This window comes from Capricornis sumatraensis, chromosome 7, assembly GCF_032405125.1.
Source record: "Capricornis sumatraensis isolate serow.1 chromosome 7, serow.2, whole genome shotgun sequence".
Lineage (NCBI taxonomy): Eukaryota > Metazoa > Chordata > Mammalia > Artiodactyla > Bovidae > Capricornis > Capricornis sumatraensis.
The window spans coordinates 43,499,922-43,518,860 of NC_091075.1; the positions used below are offsets into that span (position 1 = coordinate 43,499,922).

An 18,939-nucleotide genomic window follows, 5' to 3' on the forward strand; every position below is an offset into this window, starting at 1 on the left:
CTGTTCCATTGATCTGTATTTCTGTTTTTGTGCCAGAACCACACTGTCTTGATTACTGTAGCTTTGTAGTAGTGTTGAAGTCAGGAAGCCTCATACCTCCAGTTCCATTTTTTCTTCAAAAGATTACTTTGGCTATTCACGGTTTTTTTCTGTTTTCACAAAAATTATACAAATTTTTGTTCTAGCTCTGTGCAAATGTCATTGGTAATCTGATATGGACTGCATTGAAAACGTAGATTGCCATGAGTGGTGCAGTCATTTTCACAATGTTGATTCTTCCAATCTAAGAACATGGATTGTCTCTCCATCTGTTTGTGTTGCCTTTGATTTCTTTCATCAATGTCTTAGAGTTTTCTGCATACAGGTCTTTTGCTTCCTTAAGTAGGTTTATTCCTAGATATTTTATTCTTTTTGTTACAATGGTAAATGAGATTGTTTCCTTAGTTTCTCTTTCTGATTATTCATTGTTAGTATATAGCAATGCAAGAAATTTGTGTGTATCTTGCAACTTTATTAAATTCATTGATTAGCTCTAGTAGTTTTCTGGTGGCATCTTTAGGATTTTCAATCTATAGTATCTTGTCAGCTGCAAACAATGATAGTTTTATATAATATTTTCAAATCTGGACTCATTTTATTTCTTCTCTGATTGTCATGGCTAAGACTTGCACAACTGTGTTGAATAATAGTGGCAAGAGTGTGCATCCTTGTCCTGTTCCTGATCTTTGAGGGAATGCTTTAAGTTTTTCACCATTGAGAATAATGTTTGCTGTGGGTTTGTCATATGTCAATAAATATACCTTTACTATGTTGAGGTATGGAGAAGGAAATGGCAACCCACTCCAGTATTCCTGCCTGGATAATTCCATGGACAGAGGAGCCTGGCAGGCTACAGTCCATGGGATCGCAAAGAGTAGGTCATGACTGAGCGACTAACACACACACACAACATGTTGAGGTAATGTTTCCTCCATTCCCACTTTCTGGAGAGTTTTTTCTTTTTCTATCATAAATGGATGTTGAATTTCATCAAAAGCTTTTTCTGCATCTACTGAGATTACCATATGGTTTTAATCCTTCAATTTGTTAATATGGTGTATCACACTGATTGATTTGCATATATTGAAGAATCCTTGGATCCCTAGGATAAACCCCACTTAATCATGGTGTATGATCCTTTTAACATGTTGTTGGATTATACTCGTCAGTGTTTTGTTGAGGAATGTTGCATCTATGTTTGTCAGTAATATTGTCCTGTAATTTTCTTTTTCTGTCCTATCTTTGTCTGGTTTTGGTATCAGGGTGATGGTGGCCTCAAAGAATGAGTTTGGGAGAGTACCTCCCCCTGCAGTTTTTTGGAAGAGTATACTGGCTTCCCTTGTGGCTCAGCTGGTAAAGAATCTGCCTGTAATGCAAGAGACCTGGGTTTGATCCCTGGGTTGGAAAGATCCCCTCGAGAAGGGAATGGCTACCCACCCCGGTAATTTGGCCTGGAGAATACCATGGACTCTATAGTCCATTGGGTTGCAAAGAGTCAGACATGAATGAGTGACTTTCACTTTCATGAGAAGGATAGATGCTAGCTCTTCTCTAAACGTTTGATAGAATTTACCTATGAAACCATCTAATCCTGGGCTTTTGTTTGTTGGAAGATTTTTAATACCATATCACTCTTTACATTATGTTATTTATGTAGCTTGGGTAGTCTCTGACAGACCCTGTGAAAGACCATATAATAGTATCGATTCTTTGAACATAACTTCTGTCATTAAACAGAGAGGTTAATCCTATAGGTAAGACTAGAAGGAATAAAATGAAGCTTTTGGTTTCACAAACACTAATTTGAAGCTCAGAGCCTGAACACAATCATGAAAGCCATGGTACTGAAATTTGGGGAAGGTTGTTTTTTTTTAATTTAACAATTTCTCCAGTATATTTTTATAATAATGTTTTATTATAAGCCAAAGTTTGGAGAGAATTGGCAGGATTTAAGAGAAGGTCCCATAAGACCAAAGAAGAATTAGAGAGTCACCTGCTATCAAAAGAGAAGATATGTAGGAGAGATACAGGAAATTAAGTTATTCTTCCCTCTTGGGATTGATGCTCCAAGTGAAACAATATGAACTCACTTGTATGTAGTTCCTAAATTTTCATTTTGCTCTACTTACAGCAGCTGTGGCTCTATGCCTACTTTTTTTCCTTGAATATTTAACACTGTGCCTACCACCAAAGAAAAGACCTTTTGTAAACATGTGTTGAATGACAAAGTAACTTGGTAATGCTAATTTAGTGATTAATTTCTAATGTGTTTCCTTAACTGTTTCCCACATCACTCTTTTCTGTACGCTTTTCTATCCCTGCACTTCATGTCCACATCACATTTTTGACCTAATTGATTTTTTTTTAAGTTTCACAGAGTAAAGCTATACTATTAGCTTTGCACTTTATTTGAATGTATAGCATCCTATATTTGAGCCATGTGATTTGTGTGTGTGTGTGTGTGTGTTTTTTTTATTCAGTGCTTCCTTGCTTTGCCAAAGCTGGATGGAAGACAGGTAAAGGGATGTGTAAGAGCACATTTATCTTTTGCATAAGTAAAGGAATGGAGTTTCTACATTTGGATTATCTAATTATAATAAATATTCAGTAAAAATAGTGAAGCAAGTTTCTTCTTTAGACCCATCTCACAAATTTCTGCTAAAAATTTACCTAAGATTTCTAAAATATAAGAGAGAAACACAAGTATGTAAAAAAAAAAATAGAACATTAGGATATTATAGATTTTCCATTTTTTCCCTATTGCATAATTTTTAATTTGTCAACACTGCATGTATTCCAGATAGGATACCCAGTACCAGTACCATATATTAGGAGACACAAAAGCTGGATAGACTAGATCTAGCCCTCAAATGTGCATAGGATCTCTTATTTTTTAACTACTCTTCATACTCTTTCATAACAAAGATTTTTGTTTTGTTCTGTTGAGAAATTTATCCAGGTCTAAGATGATAACATAAAAATTTTAAAATGTGGAAAGAGATATTGAATAAGAGAAGAATGAAAACTAAGAAGAGATAAATGAAATATAAGAATCCTCAGCAATGTGTTTTCACTTGACCTTTGAAGGATTCTGATTATATCTGGTCTTTTCTCTGTCTTGCTCTAATTCTTTTACATTATTAATGAAATAAAATGAATTTACATAAAATGCTTCCTTTCTCTAACATAACTGTAAGTTGAATGTTATAGGATTAAAAAATGGATAATTTTTCCAAGCAATCATTTCTCAGTTAAGCACTATCATTAGTTTGTCTTGTCAAGAGACAAGTAAAACTTCTATGATAATAACACTACAGTTTCTTTTTGCTTTATATGAGTTAGTAAGATAAAACTTAACTCACCCATATCTTTCTATAACTCATATCTGAAGTGAAATATAGAAGTGTTTATGTGTATTAAGTTCAGAGGAAAATTTAAATAACAGTAATATTTTTTAAAGTAATATTTAAGGAATTAATTATGAATGGATAAAATGAATATACAAGATTTAGGAAGATTTTCCTGTATATTCAGATTTTATGCATAAATAATTTATGGATTATTAATATTTACTATAATTCTTTCAGAAGTTATGACATAAATTACATTAAAAACTATTTAGAGTTTAGTTAAAACACATTTGCCTTTAGTGATGTATTTCATGTTAATATATATTGAAGGCAGTATATGGAAATATCACTCATTAATTTTAAAAAAGTGCAGTATTAATACATGATAAAGCATGGATGAGCTTCCAAAACATTGTTAAGTGAAGTAAACAGGCATAAAAGATACATATTGTGTGATTCAATTTATATTAATTCTCTAGAAAAGGCAAAGACAGAAACTATTTTAAGGGTTGTCAGTGTTGTCAGGGCCCAGCAGTGAAGATGAGAGATTGCAAATGGACAGCAGTGATCTCTTGGGTATGATGGAAATGTCCTAAAATCGGATGGTTTCAATGGTTGCACACCTTTACAAATTTAATGAAAAGTATTACACACTTAAAATGACAATCATATTACATGTAAGTTACCCAGTAATAAAGCTATTAAAAGCCTGTACATTCATTCTTGGAAGAAGTAGTCAAATATTTAGACTAGCACAGAAAGAAAAGTATATGACAACAAGATTTAAAAAGTCTAGAAATACTCGTTGTTGTATTATTATTTTAGAACAGACTCTTTTTTGTTTATTTTTATGAATTTCCTATGAGTTATTTTAAAATGCAAATCCTTTTGGTTAATATGTGGAAAAAACATATCATTAGATAAAAATAAATCAACATACTTTAAGACATGAACTGGGTTTATTTTCTGTAAAATCCAAAGTATTTTTTCAAAAAAGAAACATTTTAATTGAGCATTTAAATTCATTTTTTCTTTTTTCCTCAATATATTTTACATCAAGTTACATCCTTAATACCTTTCATATTGATCATTATCTTTCTGTTCTCACAAATGCAGTCCAATTCATTCTGACAGTGAGACCAACTCTTTTTTTGCTTAGGGATTAGGGTTTTCCTAACCTGGGGTTGAAATTTCCAGTAGCTGACTAAAAAAATGTCTGACTTAGTATAAGCCAGACTAAGAAAAGTGGGCCTTAATATAAGGACTTTATGCTAGGAAACAACTATGGGCATGAGGAAATTTTACATAAAGACATAGTTTATTTCCCTGGAATAGCTGTATTTGACATTTACTTATTTAACAAATGTTTAATGAGTATCTACTATGAGACACCTGGGAAGCCTTACTATGGGTCAGGCAATGCTTCAGGCACACAGGATAAAACTGAATAAAAATTTGAAGGTTTTTATTTTCAATTCATTGATTCCATATTTTCAGTAAATAAATATTTAATGGCTTCTTAAGAAATGGAGATAAAACTGACAGATAACATCATATTAGTTTTCAATGTACAACATAACGATTTGATTTATGTTTATGTTGCAAAATGATTACCACAATAAGTTAACATCCATTACCACATGTAAATACTGAGTGACTAACACTTTCACACTTTTAAGGTCTCTCTCTTAGCAACTTTTTCAATGTCTTTTTTCAGTTTTATTTATCAAAATATAGTTGATTTTAAAAGTTGTATCAATTTCATTGTACAGCAGTGATTCAATTGTATACATTTTTTTCAGGTTCTTTTCTCTTATAGGTTATTACAAAATATTGAGTATAGTTCCTGTGTTATCTATTGTTGATTATCTGTTTTATATATAGTAGTGTGTATATGTTAATCCCAAACTCATAATTTATCCCATTTCACCCCACTTTCCTCTTTGATAACCATAGTTTGTTTTCTATGTTTGTAGGTCTGTTTTAGTCTTGTATATAAGTTCATTTGTATCATACTTTTTAGATTCCACCTGTAACCCATATATTTGTCTTTCTCTGGTTTACTTCACTTAGTATGATAATCTCTAAATCTATCGATATTGTTTTGAATGTTGCAGGAAGGGGGTCCCCTTTTAGGGCTGAAAATGGGTTCTTGTCTAACACTCTGAATTGTCTGAGAAAACACATATGCTGTGTATCTGAAGAGACACACTTCCCATCTGGAGTGCCAGAATTGATGCTGAAAGCTCAGCTCCTCTGGTGCCAAATTAAATCTTGGAGATAAGAGTTTTGGGTGAGGCAGAGATAGGTAGCTTTATTACTTTGTCAGGCAAAGGAGGCCACAGCAGGCTAATGCCTTCAGAACCATGTGTCCCAATTTTAAGAAGATAGTTAGAAGTTTTATAGAAATTGTTCAAAGAGGGCCTGATCAGCTCGTGGACATTCTTCTGATGGATTGGTGGTGAGGTAAGTAGGAGTCAGCATCACCAACCTTCAGGTCCATCTGGTGTGGGGTCTATGTGCTTATGGGCAGCCTGCCAGTGTTAATCGTTAACTTCTCCCACCTGGGAGGGGGTTTATCTGCAAAATAACTCAAAGGTATTGTGTGTATCCATCGGTGGGGAACCAGGACCTTGTCCCAAGGCTGCACTATTGTTTCTCTTGACTGTTTCCCCCTGGTCTCACGTCCCCTCTCTTCTCCAATTAACAGCTGTTGAATCTGTCATTGGAACTCAGGGAAGGTCACGAAGGCTGAATGAAGGCTATTTTCTGTCATCAAAGAAATAGGAGACACAAGCTTGTGCCCAGGAGCTCCACAGGGCCCTTCTCAGTATCATGAATGGCACTATTTCATTCTTTTTGTATGACTGAGTAGTATTTCACTGTGTAAATATACCACTTCTTTTTTATCTATCTATCTGTCAATGGACATTTACATTGCTACCATGTGGGCAATTAGAAAACCTATGCTTGGCAAACATCAGTGAAGCAAAATACAGCTTTCCCTACAGTGTGCCTCCTCTGTGGTTCTCCTCAATTGAGGAGTACAGCAGTCTAACAAGAGAGTACAGTCATCAGGATTTCTAGGGGATTCTCTGCAGGGCCTTAGTCTTTAGCTGGAGTCCAAGCTTGAATAGGGTAACTCAAGGGAAGTCTCACTGAAAAGCAACGGTTCTAAAATCTGGTGTTTATAAAAGATCAACTGCAGGTTCACCAAAATATAGATTCCTGGAAATCCTGAGGCATATAGTTGGGGAAATGTTACTTTAGGGTTTATAAGGAACTAGAGAGTCCCTTGTATAGCAAGGAGATCCAACCAGTCCATCCTAAAGGAAATAAATCCTGAGTGTTCATTGGAAGGACTGATGTTGAAGCTGAAACTCCAATACTTTGGCCACCTGATGGATAGAACTGACTCATTGGAAAACACCCTGATGTTGGGAGGGATTGGGGGCAAGAGGAGAAGGGGATGACAGAGGATGAGATGGTTGGATGTTATCACCGACTCAATGGACATGAATTTGGGTAAACTCCAAGAGCTGGTGATGGACAGGGAGGTCTGACGCGCTGCAGTCCATGGGGTAGCAGAGTTGGACACGACTGAGAGACTGAACAGAACTGAGGAGGAAGGTGAATGCACTAGGAGTAAGCTAAATCTTACCCTTATATGGATAAGAATTATCCAGGAAGGACAGAAACAGGAAAGAATTTTCAACACAGAGTTTGAAGTTCATTAGGAAACTTACAGCCTGACACCAGTCATAGCCAACATTAATTCTCATTCTAATATAAGCATAAAACAAACTAAGGTATGGGGAATAATAATAATTTTCCATTTCATGGAAAATTGGGTAACATATTTGAGCAGTAACGGATATGGTAATCTATGGCAAGAAACTGGTGGTGGGCAGTGTTTGAGTGAGCTTTTGTGTGTGTAGGACTCAGACACATGAGTGTCCAAAACAATTATTACAAGCACAGGGCTATCTCTATTATTTTCTCATGCCGCTGCTTCTGAATCAGAGAAGGGCATTGTAATATCATTTTTAAAGCAGATACACCAGAGGGTTGTGATTTTACTTGTATACATTCCTTTTTAAATGTAATATTCTGTTTTGCCAGTCACATAGTTGTCCAGTAGCGACATTAAGCCACTGTGATACTAATAAGTGACAGTGAGATAAGGCATAAACATCAATGAAATAAAAGTTGATATTTTTTCATCAGGAGAATTCATGTAACTTATGCTTGCTTTGGCCAGCATTAAAATCAGCCTGTAGCCTCAAAAACCACTATAGCTGACATGAGTGAATGAAACCCATAATTATATTTAGTGGTGGGAGGAAGCTATTGTGGAATCCACAGTATTATTTAGACAATTTACAAATGAGATCCCTGTAAAAATAATTCAAACTGACAGCATCTAAGTATCATTTAAAGTGGTAAATGCCTTAAGTGTCTGCTGGCTAATTGGCCACGATAAAAGTAGAAATGGTAGGAATTAAAGCACGCATTTTCTAGCATGAATTTAAATTCAGCCTCTGAAATAAGGTAGACTAGAATCACTGCTAAGATCCCTTTTTTATTTTGATCATTTATAATTCTGTAAGTTTATTTGCTTAACCCACAAACTGGAAAAATAGTTTTTAAAAAATTCATATCTCTTATTATTTGACCACTCTTCTTAACAAAACAATATTTCTAACATTTCTTCCAATCCAGCTACCTCCAAAGTAACATTGATTAAGCCTTTTCCATTTGATCTATCATTCATTCCACCCAAAATACACTCAACAGCCATCCTTGTTCAGTCACTGTGAGGGCTAGGAAAGGAACTTCCATTTCAATGAGACTTTCTCCTGACAAAAATTGTCATTCTTGACAGTCCTGAAACACTTTGGTACCACTAACAAACCTAAAACAGCATCCTGCACAAAATTTGTTCTCAGTAAGTCTTGGTAGAGTTAACTTTTTCTTTTCTTTTTTCCTGCTTTTCTCATCTCCCCTTTCAGGCTTCCTTTTTTACTTAGTACAATTTATCTCCCTTTTGACACATGTTTTATCGTAATGAACTTAAATAAAAATGACTTCATAGTAGCCTCATCTTGCACCACAATGCATCCTTAGTAGCATATATTTTAATGATTTGCACAAATATTTCAAAGTAGTAAAGGCTCTTGTGAATGGCTTTTCTTCAAAGGGAAAGTATCCAGAAGAACTTGATAGGGAAAAGGCTATCAACAATATTCTATTATGGATATAGAAAGAGATCAGCATGGTATGAAAGAGGTCTTGCTTTTACTTTCAGGGAAGCGTGCCACATAATCATTAGCAGCATAGTGCAATGATGTTAAAGAGAGCATCAATTAAATCAATTTACCCCAGATTAATTCTGTGGGTAATGGCTCAGAGATAATTTTCTGAGCATCTTTCAAGCAGATGTCAGCATCATTTAACCATTGTTTACAAAGGGTATACCATTTGTCAGGTATTTTTCTTTTTCCTCACAATAGCCTGTGAGGGTTAAAGGCAATGCAAAGGAAACCAGAAGGCAAGTTACCCAAGGTCACATAGATAGTTAAGTGGCTGACTTAGGATTCAAAACCTTATAATACACTATACTGCTTCTAAATTGGATGATGAAATAAAAGTGGAGTCAAAGATAAAAATAGTCATGCTATTCCAAATAGATTCAAAGACCTTCAAAAGAAAGGCACTGATTCAAGAAATTATTTACAGAAGAAATTTAAACAAACCATCAAAGCAATGTAAAAGATGGAATGGAATGTGCTTCTGGTGTGCACTTCTTACAAGAACAACCTCATTAGATATAAGGAAATATGAAAGATGAGGCAGATAGTTGTCAACTTTCCATGAGCATCTCTTTAATAAAATATATTAAAGAACAGAGGATAAGAGCCACGATACCCAATAAATCCAAGGAAAGGAAGGGCAAAGAATTCAGAAATGTATGTAAGAAGATGCAGAATAATATCAAAGAGAACTATGAAAAATTCAGTAAAAAGTTGAGTGCAGAACAAAAAATAAAATTCTAAATAAATGAAAGATCTGTCTTAGAATATTCCAATCACTAAAATGTGAAATTAGAAACAAATAATAAATACAAGAGGATATGGATGAAATACTGATCTTTTTAACCCCATAGTACCAACCAGAGTACCAGTTCTCTAGTTTCCTTTGACTCTGATTTTTCCTAGACTAAAGGTTACGAATGTATATGTACTATACAATGATATTGAAATGCATTCCTAAGATGTCAGGAAATGATATTCAGACATATATGAACTCATAACTGGTCCCTAAAGGTAATTTTGTTATAGATTATGTACTGTATGTTACTCAGATAACAACCAGGAAAGAGTGATACAGTCCCAGAGAAGTTCAGAACAAGAATCATCACGAAGACGATACACAATGGAAATGTTCAAGAAAATATAGTGGAATGCTTTAACTAGGGATCAAATCTCAAAATAGATTAATACTTTATATGAGTATGTTCATTTGAGTAACATAATTAAAAATTGAACTATAAGCTGCTAGGACAGATTAGTGCCTACAAGCCACTTTCTCAGAGAAGTAAGAAATACAATAGGAAACTTATAGACAAAAATAGTGTGACTAATGTTTAAGTCTTCATCATATAAAGTTTATTCATTGTGGTTTTGGGTGCACCATAATAGTCATTTCATAAAATGTTACTTTACTGTAAGTACTGGGCACATATGAATAAATGCTTTGTACCTACCATATTATTCTCATAAGGTAATTAGGGAACTGAGATAAAAGAATATTCATAATTCATTCACAGTGATATAAAAGTGTAGACACGCGCACACATATATACTTGCTTAGTTGCTAAGTTGTGTCAGATTCTTTGCTGCACCATGGACCCTAGTTCACCATGTCCCTCTGTCTATGGGATTTTCCAGGCAAGAATACTGGAGTTGGTTGCCATTTCCTTCTCCAGGGAACCTTCTTGATTTAGGGATTGAACCCATGTCTCCTGGCCTTCTGCATTGGCAGGCGGATTCTTTACCACTGAGTCACCTGGGAAGCCCATGTTTCAGTTCAGTTCGTCGCTAACTCATGTCTGACTCTTTGTGACCCCATGGACTGCAGCTTTCCAGGCTTCCCTGTCCATCACCAACTCCTGGAGCTTACTCAAACTCATGTATATTGAGTCAGTGATGCCATCCAACCATCTCATCTTCTGTCATCCCCTTCTCCTTCTGCCTTCAATCTTTCCCAGTATCAGGGTCTTTTCAAATGAGTCAGTTCTTCGCATCAGGTGGCCAAAGTATTGACATTTCAGCATCAGCATCAGTCCTTCCAATGAATACTCAGGACTAATTTCCTTTAGGGTGGACTGGTTGGATGTTATTACATACATATATTTGTAATAAAGTAGCACAGAAATCTGAAAGCAGGGAGATTGTCCTCATTTACTGCTGGAGAAAACTATATGAAGAAGGCATTATGCCAGGTGAGACTGCATAACTCTAAGCAAACTCAGAAGTCTAGATTAGGCTCAAGCTACACAATGAAATAATCACAGTCATTTCTCCTGAGAGCCAGCAGAAGTTCCCAACAAAATTTAGTCTAAGTTGCTTCTCATGCTTTGACCGTAAGAAAACTCTCGATTTAACAAACATAATGGTAACTGAAAAACACTTAAATCAGAATTGATTCCGCATATATTGATTTTGGGGGAAGATATGCACTGTAAATGTATAACAAGGGATGACATTTTAACAGCTCTAAAGAGTGCATCAATTCATAAGCACAAAACAAGGAGATAAAATCTTATCAAATCTTCATTATCACTGTTCAAATTAGTCAGTTGGGAAAAAGCCCAGGACGGTGGTGAAGCAACTGATTTTTTCTGCATTCTGTACAAATGCAACTCAAGAAATGGAAAATAAATAGTTAGACATGAAATTCCTGGAGAAAAACAATTAGGAAAGCAAATGGATATGTAATCAATAGCTCTATTAATGTGTACCAGCATCCTTGATAAAAGCAAATGAAACCTTAAGAATGAAAGCAAAGCATTTGAGAGTGGGGCATACCACAAACAGAAGATTACATTGATCAGGTCAAATACTTCAACCACAGTCACAATCAGGCTGATTTGTTCTTTTACTCATGCAATTTTCATCCAGTTTCCAGAACTGACAACTCCCAAACCAGTCTGAAGTTTCAGGTCTAAACTCTAGAACAAGTCTGCAAAGCAGGCAGGAGAATCCCTAGATGAATAGCTGAAAGGTTTAGCAATTTCTGTTTTGTATATTAGATTAATTTACTGATTGTAGTTTTTCATCCCCCTGTAATAAAATTGTCTGTCCATATTATTTATTGTCTGATGGTGAGTTGAGTATAATTCACTATATGAAACCATGTAATTTGCTTTAGCCAAACTAGATATTAGAAGATCTGATGAAAGCTGAAGCTTAAAATGTACCTATATAAATGAGGTTTCCCTGTTATGACTTAGTGATTTCCTATGAAAAAGAAAACATTCTCTAAAAACTGTTGCCTTTTCAGCCTGAGCATCAGAACAAAAATTCATGGAACGGATCTAAACTGAATCTTCAGTCTTTAGCCAAGGTAGGCTGACCCACATTATGAAGCAGAGATATGGCTGAGCCCATTTTAGATAAGACAAAATGAGTGTGAGAATGATTATTCTTGTAAGCATTGTATTTTGGAGTTTTCAGGATTATACTGGCAATAGCTGACTGATACAAATGCTTTTGAGTGTTAGTAATTGCTGTCTTAATTACCTTGCTCTTTTCAGTCAAGCTCAGCCTTCTACTTTATTTCCAGTAGCCAGATTAATGCTCTACTACAATCAATTTCCTTTCTAATCGGAATCCCTTTGGTTGGATTTTTGTTACAGGCTATACTACTTCCGGATACTCTGCCTTTCTTAAACCTACTGTCCACCTGCTTCTGTATAAAAATATCATTATATGCTTTATACATTATGTGAGATACATAAATGGTAATACCACCATTTATTAAGAAACAGTTATAGGCCAGGCACATTTAGAAATATATTTCAGTTGATTCTTTAAAAAATTTTTAAAAATGCAAGTAAATCTTTTTTTTTAGATGATTTTTTCTCCTTTTTTTAAATATAAATTTATTTTAATTGGAGGTTAATTACTTTACAATATTGTATTGGTTTTGCCATACATCAACATGAATTCTCCACAGGTATACACATGCTCCCCATCCTGAACCCCCCTCCCTCCTCCCTCCCCGCGCCATCCCTCTGGGTCATCTCAGCCTCAGTGCACCAGCCCCAAGCATCCAGTATCATGCATCGAACCTAGACTGGCAATTCATTTCACATATGATATTATACATGTTTCAATGCCATTCTCCCAAATCATCCCACCCTCGCCCTCTCCCACAGAGTCCAAAAGACTGTTCTATACATCTGTGTCTTTTGCTGTCTCGCATACAGGGTTATCGTTATCATCTTTCTAAATTCCATATATGTGTTAGTATACTGTATTGGTGTTTTTCTTTCTGGCTTACTTCACTCTGTATAATAGGCTCCAGTTTCATCCACCTCATTAGAACTGATTCAAATGTATTCTTTTTAATGGCTGATTCTGGGTTAAATTCATTCATTTTTATTATTTCTATATCCCAAAGGCCTTAAACTGAGAAAGGGTGAGTAACCTGCTTAAGATACCTCAGTTCAGTTCAGTCACTCAGTCATATCCAACTCTTTGTGACCCCATGAATTGCAGCACGCCATGCCTCCCTGTCCATCAGCAACTCCCAGAATTCACCCAAACTCATGTGCATCAAGTCGGTGATGCCATCCAGCCATCTCATCTTCTGTCATCCCCTTCTCCTCCTGCCCCCAATCCCTCCCAGCATCAGGGTCTTTTCCAATGAGTCAACTCTTCGCATGAGGTAGCCAAAGTATTGAGTTTCAGCTTCAGCATCAGTCCTTCCAATGAACACCCAGGACTAATTTCCTTTAGAATGGACTGGTTGGATCTCCTTGCAGTCCAAGGGACTCTCAAGAGTCTTCTCCAACACCACAGTTCAAAAGCATCAATTCTTCGGCGCTCAGCTTTCTTCACAGTCCAACTTTCACATCCATACATGACCAGTGGAAAAACCATAGCTTTGACTAGATGGACCTTTGTTGGCAAAGTAATATCCCTGCTTTTTAATATGCTATCTGGATTGGTCATAACTTTCCTTCCAAGGAGTAAGCGTCTTTTAATTTCATGGCTGCAATCACCATCTACAGTGATTTTGGAGCCCCCCAAAATAAAGTCTGACACTGTTTCCACTGTTTCCCCATCGATTTCCCATGAAGTGATGGGACCAGATGCCATGATCTTCATTTTCTGAATGTTGAGATTTAAGCCAACTGTGTCACTCTCCTCTTTCACTTTCATCAAGAGGCTTTTTAGTTCCTCTTCACTTTCTGCCATAAAGGTGGTGTCATCTGCATATCTGAGGTTATTGATATTTCTCCCGGCAATCTGGATTCCAGCTTGTGCTTCTTCCAGTCCAGCGTTTCTCATGATGTACTCTGCATAGAAGTTAAATAAGCAGGGTGACAATATACAGCCTTGATGTACTCCTTTTCCTATTTGGAACCAGTCTGTTGTTCCATGTCCAGTTCGAACTGTTGCTTCCTGACCTGCATATAGGTTTCTCAAGAGGCAGGTCAGGTGGTCTAGTATTCCCATCTCTTCCAGAGTTTTCCACAGTTTATTGTGATCTACACAGTCAAAGGCTTTGGCATAATCAATAAAGCAGAAATAGATGTTTTTCTGGAACTCTCTTGCTTTTTCCATGATACAGCAGATGTTGGCAATTTGATCTCTGGTTCTTCTGCCTTTTCTAAAACCAGCTTGAACATCTGGAAGTTCACAGTTCACATATTGCTGAAGCCTGGCTTGGAGAATTTTAAGCATTACTTTACTAGCATGTGAGATGAGTGCAATTGTGTGTTAATTTGAGCATTCTTTGGCACTACCTTTCTTTGGGATTGGAATAAAAACTGCCCTTTTCCAGTCCTGTGGCCACTGCTGACTTTTCCAAATGTGCTGGCATATTGAGTGCAGCACTTTCACAGCATCATCTTTCAGGATTTGAAATAGCTTAACTGGAATTCCATCACCTCCACTAGCTTTGTTCGTAGGGATGCTTTCTAAGGCCCACTTGACTTCACATCCCAGGATGTCTGGCTCTAGGTGAGTTATCACACCATCATGATTATCTGGGTTGTGAAGATCTTTTCTGTACAGTTCTCCTGTGTATTCTTGCCATCTCTTAATATCTTCTGCTTCTGTTAGGTCCATACCATTTCTGTCCTTTATCAAGCCCATCTTTGCATGAAATGTTCCCTTGGTAGCTCTAATTTTCTTGAAGAGATCTCTAGTCTTTCCCATTCTGTCATTTTCCTCTATTTCTTTGCTTTGATCACTGAGGAAGGCTAAGACACCTCAGACAGTAAATATTACAACCATGATCCAAATTCAGCTTTGCTTTTTAGGCTGTTTCCTGTCACACATTTAAAATGGAGGAATCATGAAGTTTTGAAGTGATAAGATACATGCCCATGTTATGTCTGAATAGTTTCCAAGGTATAAAAATTGTCTACTGTTGTGCTTGCTTCACTAGCATATATACCAAAATTGGAATGATAAAGAGATTAGCATGGCCCCTATACAAGGGTGACACACAAATTCATGGAGCATTCCAAAGTTTTTGTAAACCAACTATACTTTAAAAAAAACTGTCTACTGTGTAGACCTTAGAATACTGATAAAATTTCCTTGGCTTATCTAAAAGATTATATGTACTATGTCACTTGGCAAGTATGGTCAGAGAAGTGAGGATGGGTTGGATTAAGTGATGCAATTTTTATAAAAAAAAATAATACTATTCATTGCAGCCATTTTAAGAAAGATTAATGGTAAAGTTTTAGTGTTTGGACATTTTCCAAAAGTTTTAGTGTTTGGACATTTTCCAACTGACTGTCCTGATTCTGTTTTTAAGTAAAGACTAGCGCATAAGAGTTCATGCTTGAGCTCTAGAACAATATAGAACTGAGTTTACATCCTGAGTCTAACTTTTTCTGGCTTATTAAAGTTACTTATATTCCTGAAATCTCAGTTTTATCATCCGTAAAATGGGGCTAACAGTAATAATGATGTCATAGAGTTGTTGAGGGAATTAAATGAAAAATGTCTTATAAAAATAATTTAACACTATATCCAGATAAATACATTGTGGTTGCCTGAAACTATATATATTGAACTTCTATAATATCAGGCTTCCCTGGTGGCTCAGATGGTAAAGAACAAGCCTGCAATGCAGGAGACCCTGGCTTGATCCCTGGGTTGGAAAGATCCCCTGGAGAGCGGAATGGCTACCCACTCTGGTATTCTTGCCTGGAGAATTTCATGGACAGAGGCTACAGTCCATGGGTTGCAAAGAGTCAGACACGACTGAATGACTAACACTGTCGCTTCTCTGTAATATCACTGAGAATGGGAATTATTCTTGCTAATGGAGAATGGAGTTTTGTAAGGGCAGAGAAGGGCAGGGAAATAGGCACACAGAAGGGGAGATGGAAAAGGAAAGTGCAAGAAATTTAAACTGATTTGGTAGCTGGTGTAGAAAACTCTAAACCAGGACATGATGGAGAATACCTGGACAAACAAAAATGCTGTCTGAAGCAGCATAGAGGGTAAAAATCTTTGAAAGGTATGACTATAGATTACATTTCACATAAGCTACCTAATGCCAGTATAGTCAGTAGGACCAGGAAATGCCATTGTTTAGAGGTGAATAGAAGCAATTTAAAATGCAACTACTTCCACTCTGTACTGGTGAGATTAATCCATGTTTTGAGCTGCTGTTTTCACCTCTTCATTGTTTATCGGGTTTGAGTCTAATTGGCCTTGATTGGAATCATGGGAAGCCACTAATTAAAATGATTAACAATATCAATAATGGCAAAGGGGATAGAAAAGGAAGCCTCCTGTTTTTAATGGGCTGAACACTATTTCTTGCTGGCAGAATGAATAGAATTTAATTGAAGAGTGACAGCGGATAGCAAATTTCTAAAATGTCTGTTTTCATGTAACAAAGGGCACATTTTCTAGAAGCTATACCACAATCACAAATATGGACAAGATTTTTCTTCTCCCCCACTAGCAAAATTAGAACCAATTTTTAACCTCAGATGTTTTCAGGCACATTATTATGGAGGATGTCTTCTTTTGAGTGCTGTGTTTAACACTGGAAATATTTCAGCTTTGCCATTGACCTTTAAGTTATTCTAATCTGCTTCTATTTACAAACACAATTTCTGCAAATAGGCTTTGACCAGAACAGATTTTAGATGCAATAGTGGGAAGGGAAAGGCCTAGCCCTCAAGCATCTTTTTGCTCCTGGATCTTGACAATGCGCAGTGGCTTATTTCTAGAACATAAGTGAAATCATTTGGATAGTACATTTTCACCCTCTGCCTCAAAAGGGTAGTTTCATTGTTTCATTCCTGATACCCAGCTCCATTTCTTCCTTGGCATAGGTGAACTCAATGTCATGAAAATCATGTGTAGCTATATCTGGATTGTCTTGCTGGTTGGGAGGATGAGATTTACATAGAGCCTGAGAAATACCTGGCTCTTAATTTCCTTACTACCAGTATTTAATCCAGAAGGGACTCGGATGGCTCAGGAATACTTCATAAGAAATTACTTATATTTTGCTTGCATCTTTACATTTTGGGTGAGGGAAACATTTCCAATTGTGACTTAACTTTTAAAAAAATTGTATTATTTATTTTTGGCTCTGCTGGGCCTTTGTTGCTCTGGGGGGGCTTCCTCTTGTTGTGGTGAGTGGGGGCTACTTTCTAGCTGTGGTATGTTGGTTTCTCATTGTGGTGGTTTCTCTTGTTGTGAAGAACAGTCTTTAGGGCACATGGGTTTCAGTAGCTGTGGTGCGTGGGCTCATGACTTATTTAAATTTTGATTCATTTATCTTTCCTTGATTTAATAATTATTCACACTTGTACAGAACACCGCTTCCAAAATGCACTCACAAAACCACTACTAGTCCCTTCTTTATCTACTACACTCAGGGTTTACAAAAGAATCCCAAGAACTAAGCTCAGAGACATCTCTGCACTTTGAGGGCAAGTTATTGAACTGGTCAACGCCACATTTCCATACCTGTAAGATGGGAATCCACATACTATGTACCTAGTGGGATTGCCATGAAGATTTAAAAACTAATCCTTATACAAGTGCTTGGAACAATTACCTAATAAATCTTTCCTGGTTTACTGTTTAGTGACTACTATTCTGTGAGTTCTTTCTGGGCAGCACAGCAGAGATCACACTTAAAGTGAAAGTGAAAGTTGTTCAGTCGTGTCTGACTCTTTGCGACCCCATGGACTGTAGTCCATGGGATTCTCCAGGCCAGAATACTGGAGTGGGTAGCCTTTCCCTTCTCCAGGGGATCTTCCCAACCCAGGGGTTGACTCCAGGTCTCCCGCATTGCAGGCGGATTCTTTACCAGCTGAGCTATGAGGGAAGCCCAAGAATACTGGAGTGGGTAGCCTTTCCCTTCTCCAGGGGATCTTCCCAACCCAGGGATTGAATCCAGGTCTCCCGCATTGCAGGCGGATTCTTTACCAGCTGAGCCATAAGAGAAGCCCAAGAATATTGGAATGGGTAGCGATCCCTCCTCCAGGGGATCTTCCAACCCAGGAATGGAACTGGGGTCTCCTGCACTGCAGGTGGATTCTTTACCAGCTGAGCTACGAGGGATGCCCGAGCACATTTCACTTATTGTTGAAACCTTAGGACATGGCAGAGTGCCTGGCACATAGAAGATGCTCAACAATAACTGTGACAAGTCACTTCTAAGACAAGTGACTGTGGCCTCCAATCCTTCGGGTGGAGTCAGTAGATGAAACAAGATTTCCGATTTAAGTGCACTGTTCTTCCTACCTCAGTCCCTTCATACATTACTTATTTTGTCTCATTCCCTGAACATACTAGTGTTAGGCAGTGGAGATGCTTAGTCATAACTTGCTGGACTGAATTTTCTCTTTTAGGTGATGTGTTCTTATATTTTAAAATAAAGCATAGGATAATGGGTGGTTTCACTATGTCTCACAATAGTTTCTCAGGCCTTTTTTTTTTCTTCTTCTTCTTCTATCTGTTTTCCCTTGTCACAGTTGTTTTCAACAACAGACAAACATTTTAAAACAAAACACACTTTCTTCAAACAAAATCTTTTATAGAAACCAAATTAGACAACACAGTTCTGAAAGAGATCTCCAGGGAATTCGAAAGCAAGAATTCTGGAACCCTGGACTCACCAGGCAGTTGTTCCTCTTCCTAGTTTCTCTCTCCCTTCTCCTAAGCCCTGGAGGCAGTTTTGCTTAACCTTTAGGATTTCGTGGAGCACCACCTTAAATCTGCTTCCTGGGGCTCAATAATTGTGGATGCCTCGGCTCCCATTAACC

At 36.9% G+C, this 18,939-nt stretch overlaps 1 non-coding gene across 1 annotated transcript; it reads left to right on the top strand.

The window, feature by feature from the left end:
* The first annotated feature begins 15,058 nt into the window (after positions 1-15,058).
* On the top strand, positions 15,059-15,162 carry LOC138082512 (U6 spliceosomal RNA). The gene has a single exon (XR_011145138.1). It is a non-coding gene; the product is annotated as a U6 spliceosomal RNA (small nuclear RNA).
* Positions 15,163-18,939: the final 3,777 nt, after the last annotated feature.